Source organism: Pristis pectinata, chromosome 6 (genome assembly GCF_009764475.1).
Source record: "Pristis pectinata isolate sPriPec2 chromosome 6, sPriPec2.1.pri, whole genome shotgun sequence".
Classification (NCBI taxonomy): domain Eukaryota; kingdom Metazoa; phylum Chordata; class Chondrichthyes; order Rhinopristiformes; family Pristidae; genus Pristis; species Pristis pectinata.
In genome coordinates this window covers 56,474,145-56,482,587 of record NC_067410.1, presented here as the reverse complement: position 1 = coordinate 56,482,587, position 8,443 = coordinate 56,474,145, and positions in this window count along the sequence as shown.

Below are 8,443 nucleotides of genomic sequence, written 5' to 3'. Positions count from 1 at the left end.
ATGGATGAAAGAAATAATTAGATTGAATGGGACTTGATAGATTAAATTTATTCAATCCAAAAAATTTACGAAATTGAAAGCATATTCGTATTATATGTTTAACAATTGGGTTGATCATATGTTTACTTAATTTGGTAAGTGCAAAAGGGAGTGGAGCTCCTAAAATAGAAACTAATGAAAATTCAAGTACTGATTGGGACTCAAGGTGTGCCCAGTTGGGGCGTTGAATTGCATCTGAATCTTGTATCCAAAAAATTAAATACCTAATATTGATTGCCCAATAATATAATCTAAAGTTAGGCAAGGCCATACCATCATCCTTTTTTAGTTTTTGTAAATATTTCTTACTTAACCTTGGGTTTTTATTCTGCCAAATATATGAAAGAATTTTAGAATCAATAGTGCCAAAAAAAGATTTCGGAACAAAAGTTGGAATTGCTTGAAATAAATATAAAAATTTTGGTAAAATATTCATCTTAACCGCATTAATTCGGCCTACCAATGATAGAGACAGTGGGGACCATTTAGTAAATAATTGTTTAACATGGTCAATTAAAGGTAATAGATTAGCTTTAAATATGTCCCTTGGTAATTTTAACACCTAAATACATAAAATAGTTACCAATCTAAAAGGTAATTGGCTATAAATTGGGGTTTGCAGATTCAATGGAAAATGTTCGCTCTTATTAAGATTTAATCTATAGCCAGAAAAAACACTAAACTGATCTAATAGTGATAGTACTACGGGGATAGATTCCTCCGGATTAGAAATATAAAGTAACAGGTCATGTGCGTAAAGAGATATCTTATGAATCTTCTGTCCACGAGTAATACCACATATATTTGAAGAATCCTGAAGTGCAATAGCCAAAGGTTCTAAAGCAATATCAAATAATAAAGGGCTTAACAGGCAGCCTTGTCTAGTACCTCGAAAAAGCCTAAACAAAGGAGATCTTTGATTATTAGTAAGTATTGAAGCCATAGGTGTATAATAAATCATTTTAATCACAGATATAAATTTAGGACTAAAATTAAATGTTTGAAGTGTACTGAATAGATATTCCCATTCGACTCTGTCAAACGCCTTTTCAGCATCTAGTGAAACAACACATTCTGGAATTTGTGATGAAGGGGTATATATAATATTCATTAATCTCCTAATATTAAAATGTAGATAACGATTCTGAACAAATCCTGTCTGGTCTTCAGAGATAATTTGTGGAAGAACCTTTTCCAATCTAAAGGCCGATATTTTGGAATCTACATTTAATAAAGAAATAGGTCTATAAGATGCATAATCAGTGGGATCTTTATCCTTTTTAAGAATTAAAGAAATAGTTGCTTCATAAAAAGATTGTGGTAGTTTACCCACTGATAGGGCATCTTTAAAAATTTTGGCTAACCAGGGAACAAGAATATCAGAAAAGGATTTTAAAAATTCTGCTGTATATCCGTCAGGGCTGGGTGCTTTACCTGAATTCATTGAAAATATTACTTTCTTTATTTCTTCCTCTGAAATGGGAGCATCTAATGTAGACCGTTCATTTAAAGATAATTAGGGAGTCTTCAAATCTCTTAAAAATTCATGTATTAAAGTAGGATCCTCAGGGGATTCTGATTGGTATAAAGAAGAATAAAATTTTTGAAAGGATTTGTTAATTTGAACTTGATCTATCGTGTAGGTACCATCTGGTTTATGAATTTTATTAATCTGATGTTTAGATATAGTAACTTTCAATTGGTTGGCCAATAATTTACCAGATTTGTCACCATGTATATAAAATTGACTTTTGTTTTTAAGTAGTAGATTTTCAATTGAAGATGTTAATAATAAACTATGTTGTAGTTGGAGTTCTGTTCTCTTTTTAAAAAGCTCCAGATTAGGAGTAACAGACTATGTTTTATCGATTTCTTTAATCTTGTCAGCCAATATACGTATTTCATTATTAGTTTGTTTTTTCAATCCAGCGGAATATGAAATAATTTGACCACAGATGTATGCTTTAAACATATCCCATATTATCCCACTGGAGATTTCTTCAGTAAAATTAATTAAAAAGAAAAATGAAATCTGTTCTTTAATAAAGTGGACGAAATCTGAGTCTTGTAATAGCGAAGGGTTAAATCGCCATTGTCTGACATCAAAGGATAGATCTGGTAATTTAATTGATAATCTCAATAGCGCATGATGAGAAATGGCAATTGCATTGTACTTACAGTCCATAGTAAGTGGAACTAGTCTAGCATCAATAAAAAAATAATCAATCCTCGAGTAATTATGGTAGACATGAGAAAAGAATGAAAATTCTTTTATCAAATGGGTGTAGAAATCTCCAAACATCTACAATTCTGGATTCGTTTGGAAGTGTAGGACTTGACACAGATCTATCCATCGAAGGGTTTAGACAGCAGTTAAAATCTCCACCCATAATCACAGTGTATTCATTTAAATTAGGAAGTAATGCAAACAAATGTGAAGCTCTCATTCCTATTTGGCAGACAGTGTGGAGGAATAGGATATTCCATAAGGTGATGGGAGGGAGAATCTTTGGTGCTAATGGCAACAGTGGGTGCTTCTGCCTATGTGCTTAGTTACTCTACAGTCCAAAACATGGACTGTGCACACTGCAGTCAAGTTTCCCAACCACGGGCTCCCCATTCCTCATCAAGTAATTGAAAATGGGATTCCCCACATCCATTTCTTCTGAATAAACTTTTACAAGTTGAATTGTGCCCACCTGAATCTGGTTGTGGTTGGGCTGGGAAGGGTTGTGGAGATACTGCTTACGTTTGTGATTGGGGAGTGTTACTCCTGTTACGAAACACCTGCAGCTTTCAAGGAGACGTTGAGCGAATCCATGGAGGATTCCAGACACTCAGGGTTTCATTCTTAAAGACCCAGTGGGGATAGGATTCCCATTTGTTCCAGGCACCATTGAAACCTACAAACCCTCTGTCAGCTGGTTCTGTGGAAGAACAAGAATTTTTGCACAAAACTGAAAACAGGAATAAACTTCCAGAGGTGGGTGGAAACTGGTGAATAAACATCGTCACAGAGAGTTGTGAGGTTGTAACTTTAAGCGAGGTGATTAGTGAGGCTCTTGAGGGTAAGTGTTCAAGTGGGTTGGGAGAAGAGACCAGCTCCCCAGCCTGATGAGACTACAATGTGTGTTGGGTTTAGGTAGGGTTGGGTGGCATGGCGGAACAGCAGGTAGTGCTACTGCCTCACATATCGGGGAACCCAGAATTGATGCTGACCTCAGCTGCTGGCTGTGTCGAGTCTGCATGTTCTCCCTGTGACCACATGGATCTCCCTTGGTGCTCTGGCTTCCTCCCACATCCTAAAAGATGCTCTGGTAGGTTAGTTGGCCTCTGTAAATTATCCCAAGTGTCGGTGAGTAGCAAAAGAGACAAGGGAGGTTTGATGTGCATGTGAGAGGGAATAAGTCACTGAGGTACAGGGAAGTAAGGAGAGGGGCATGGGACTGAGAGAATTTATCTGTTGGGAGCCAGGATGGGCTGCATGGTCTCCTTCAGTGTCTAGGTTCACATTGAGATGGCTGCGTCATACCTGCTCAGGGCTGTACCCAGGTTGGGTTGACCGTCATGGTGTTACCAAATGTGCCTTCTGTTTTCAACCAATACTCTGTGCACCATGTACGTACTGACCAATAGCATGTTTCAATATTGGTATCTCCATGCCAGACTCGAGTTTAGATTGGACATGGTCGGGTTGGGCTTTAATTTTATATCCAACATACGAGTGTAGGACAGCACAGGAACGGTGGGTGGTGATAGGGTTGTGGTGGGGGTACAGATTCACAAAGCACTGAATGCTCGTGTCACAGAGAACATACAGCACAAAAATAGGGCATCTGGCCCAACTGGTGAATGCTGGTCTTTATGCTCCACTCCGCTCATTTTTATTCACCTATTTCTATCAGCGTGACCCTCTTGTCCCTACTCCTTCACCTATTTGTCTGGCTTTTCCTTAAGTGCATCGATACTATTTGCCTCCATCACTCAGAAGGAGCAAGTTACACATTCCCACTGCTCTTTGGTCAAAGAAGGTTCAGAAAATCCTTAGTGGATTTCTTGGTGGCTGTCTTATATTGATGGCCACTAACCTTCATCTTAATGATCTCTAATAGGTCACCTCTCCAAGAAGAACCAGGCTGTACATCTTTCCTTAATGCTTACACCCTTTCGTTTCTGCTATCATCCTCCTCTCCGCCCTCTATGGTGACTTTATGGCCTTTTAATGAAATAGCATTCAGAAAACGGCATACAGTATGTGAAGTGTGGTCTCACCAGCCTTTGATACAAGTTCAGCATACCTTCCCTAATTTCGAATTCTATCACTGCAGAAAACAATACTCAAGTGCTTGTTGCTTTTCCTATGCTCTAACTAACCTGTGGAGTTATATTTGTACTTTGTTCCAGTATTCCACCTGGACATACACATTCCAAGTTATAAGTGACCTCTACATTCTTCCTACAAAATGTATGACCTCAGATTAAACTGTGATGAACTTCATTTATTAATAACAAAAGCAGAACTGAAGTATCTTTGATCTGAAATGTTAACTCTGACTTGCTGAGTATTTCCAGCATTTTTTGTTTTTGTTTTAGATTTCCAGCATCTGCAGTTTTTTTGATTTTCATTTATTAATTATTTGCCCATTCTGCAAGTTTATTGATGTCCTCATGTAATCTGTTGCTGCCTTCCTTAATATTGGCTATTCCCACCCTACCCCCATTCTTTTTTTGATTCCGGAGTCTGAATCATTGGAGTAATTGTGAACAGCTATGGTCCCAGCCCTGGACCCCTACACCCATTTTCTTCCACTTTGGAAAGTTCCCCTTCACTCCCACTTTCTTCCTTCTGTCCTGAAAGAGTCACATAACAATCCATTTTGCTGCTGGTTTCCTGACTCCACATTTTCCATTGTAAGCATTGGTCTATTCTGGGGTGCCTTGTCAAAGACCTTTTGAGAAACTAAATAAATCACATCTACTTCATTATCATTGTCTCTCTGTTACCTCCTCAAGAAATGTAACAAGTTTGCTCAAGCAAGATTTTCCCTTTCGAAAATTATGCTGCCTCTTTATTATGTTCCATTTCCTCCAATACTAGGGATTACATTAGCTTTCCCGTCATCAGTGTTAACCTGACTGGTCCAAAGTTCCCTGGACATGTTCTATCCCCCTTCTCAAATAAAGTAATAATGCTAAAGTAACGACATAGTTTAATACTAAAAAATAAATAATACAAATCTCTGAGTTCATTTCCAGAGAGATAGTATTAAAAAGCAGAGAAGCCATGTTAAACATACAGATCCTTAGTTGTCCGTGTTTAGAGTATTGTAAATATTTTAGCTTGTCTCACAATATAATCTTCTCTGTGAGGCTCTATCGCTTACCAAACCCTGTGTATTTCAGTCCAGAGGTGGTAGTTATTGGAGCTCTTGAGTCAGCTTTGAGTTTGAGGTTTGTTTCTAAGGGTCTGTGGTAGAACATGTGAACTGTCCTTCGGGGGGACGGTGCTCAAGAGCCCTCATGGAAAAAACGTGTAAACCAGGTTGCAGATACTAGAGGAGGAGCACCAAAATGAGTACAGACTATTTAAAATAAAGCATCTAAAGCCACCAAAGTGTAATGTTGCCAGTCATGTCCAGACATGGTCTGGTGGTTTCACTGCATGACCTCTTCTCTCCAGTGGCCATCCCTTCCCAAAGCCAACAACCACGTGATACATTCATCCTCACAGGGTGCTGCCTTCCCCACCAAATGGAAATTGTTTGATTGAATTAGACTAAACAATGAAACAGCCTTTTTCTTTGTTAATATTTCAATAACTAATAAACAAGAGAGTTCAAAGATGTTTTTAGAGTAATGCAGCACAGAAACAGGCTGTTCGGCCCAACTGATCCATGCTGACCAAGATGTCCATCCAAGCTACTCGTTTGCCCATGTTTGGCCCATATCCCTCTAAACCTTTCCTATCCAGGTACCTGTCCAAGTGCCTTTTAAATATTGTTATTTTACCTGACCCAACCACTTTCTCTGGCAGCACGTTCTATATACGCACCACCCTCTGTGTGAAGAAGATGCGCCTCAGGTCCCTTGTCAGCATTTCCCCTCTCACCTTAAGCTTATGCCCTCTAGTTTTTGACTCCCCTTCCCTGGGAAAAAGACTGTGTGTATTCATCCTATCTAATGATTTTTTATACCTCTATAAGGTCACCCCTCATTCTTCTGTGCTCCAATGAATAAAGTCTTGAGCCCTGGCAACATTCTTGTAAATCCTCTTTGCACTCTTGCATGCTTAATGATGTCTTTCCCATAATTTTCCTGTATTTTTTTGGACATATCTCAGTGATATTTCCAGGAATGGTATCCTGGAGATTCATCCCCAACTCCTGGAGGGCTGACAATCCAGGATGACATCCAGAATTAGCAGCTGCTCTTGTTAACAGCACCAACAGGTCATTCTGCATCAAGAAGAATAATTCAGTGATTGGCACTTTGATCAGTCTAATAATCAGAAGAGTAACTTATAATCATGTGGTGCCTTCTCTACTCTCTGGATATTCTGAAGCATCTTGCAGCCAATGAAGCAGTTTTGAGGTGTAGACAGGAAATATGGCAAGTAATTTGCGTGCATTGAACTCTCACCAATCTCACTGTAATAATGATCAGATAACCCCCTAACCCCCATCCCCAAACCCTTTGGGTTAAGGTGTTACTTAAGAATACATATTGACCAGAACACTAGAACGAACTTTCCTGTATCTAACTGTGCCAAGGGATCTTTTGCGTCCACCTCTCAGAGCAGACAGACTTGTTGGTTAACAGCTCATTGGAAGGAGAAATGAATTGAAAGAGAAGTTAAATGATAAATACTATCATAGCCATTTTCAAATGTAAATGTTGAATTTAAATTGGTAAATTGGTAAGTAGGTTTATTATTGTCACATGTACCGAGGTACAGTGGAGAACTTTGTTTTGCATGTCATCCATACAGATCATTTCATTACATCAGTACATTGAGGTAGTACAAGGGAAAACAATAACAGAATGCAGAATAAAGTGTTACAGTTACAGAGAAAGTGCAGTGCAGGCAGATGATAAGATGCAAGGCACCGACAAGGTTAAGAATCTACCTCATCGTATAAGGGGGCTGTTCAATAGTTTGGGTTAACAGCTCATCGCAAGGAGGAATTGAATTGAAAGAAAAGTTAAATGATAAATATTGTCATAGCCATTTACAAATGCAAATGTTAAGTTGAAAATCATGACAACAAAGAATAAGGTTTGTGAACAGGTTGTGCACGTGTCAGGATGCTTGGATGTGTCAAGTTCTTTTCTGAAAGACCAATGGTGGAGATGCATCAAAAGAATGCAAACTATAAGCCTGTTTCACCATTCAATTAGATAATGCCCGATCTGTACCTAAACTCCATTTACCTGCCTGTGTTCCATGTCCCCTGACTCTCTAACCCAACAGAAATCCATCAATCCACCTTGAAAATTTCAATTGAAAATTAAATTGCATTTCAACCACTCAAGGTAAGATTACAGTTTCAATTACAACCTGCAGTCTGAAATGTTAGGATAAGTATATTGATTTGACTGTGGAATAGACAAATTTAATTTTGCTGATTGCTGAACCATCAAGAGAAATGTTGAACAAGACAATAACAGCTCTCCTGGATAGGTGTCAGAACTGTTGTACTTCCAACCAATTTGTTAATCAAAGGAATGTCATTATGTGAACAGTCTCCCACATATCTCAGCTAAGGCATCCCAGGAAATTGTGTGAAGTAACAAGCCTTGGAAATTCATTTTCACATAAGTAGGCGAACTAAACATCCTTGCATTGTCAGCCTGTTCATGCCAGGGCATTATATTTAACTGCAATCTCAGTGCACATGGATTTTGAGTATGCAACGCTTGTTATTGTGAAGTTCGTAATCTTTAGTCCTGCAATATCACCCATTTCTTGACCCCTTCAATCACGAAGCAACTTTCCACTGAAGCACAGTACTGCCTGACAGAGGTGACTGCCAGAGAGGGAATGGAAAGGGAGTCTGCCGCCTGCTTTACAGACACACAACTCTGTATCATAAAAACAAAAAGAATATGGGCAGAAGTCTATGCAGCCTCTTAAGGCTGCTTTACTATTCAAGGAGATCTTAGCTGATCTAATCCTATCTAGTCCCTGCAACCCTCGACTCCCTGATAGACCAAAAATCTGTTTGTCTCTGCCTTGAATATACTCAGTGACACCCACCTCCTCAGCTCTCTGGAGTAGAGACTTCCAAAGATTCACACCCTCTGTGAGCTTGGTACAATGGCACAGATAACAGAGCTGCTGCCTCACAGCTCCAGTGACCTGGGTTCTATGTTGACCTCCAGTATTGTCTGTGTGAGGTTTGCA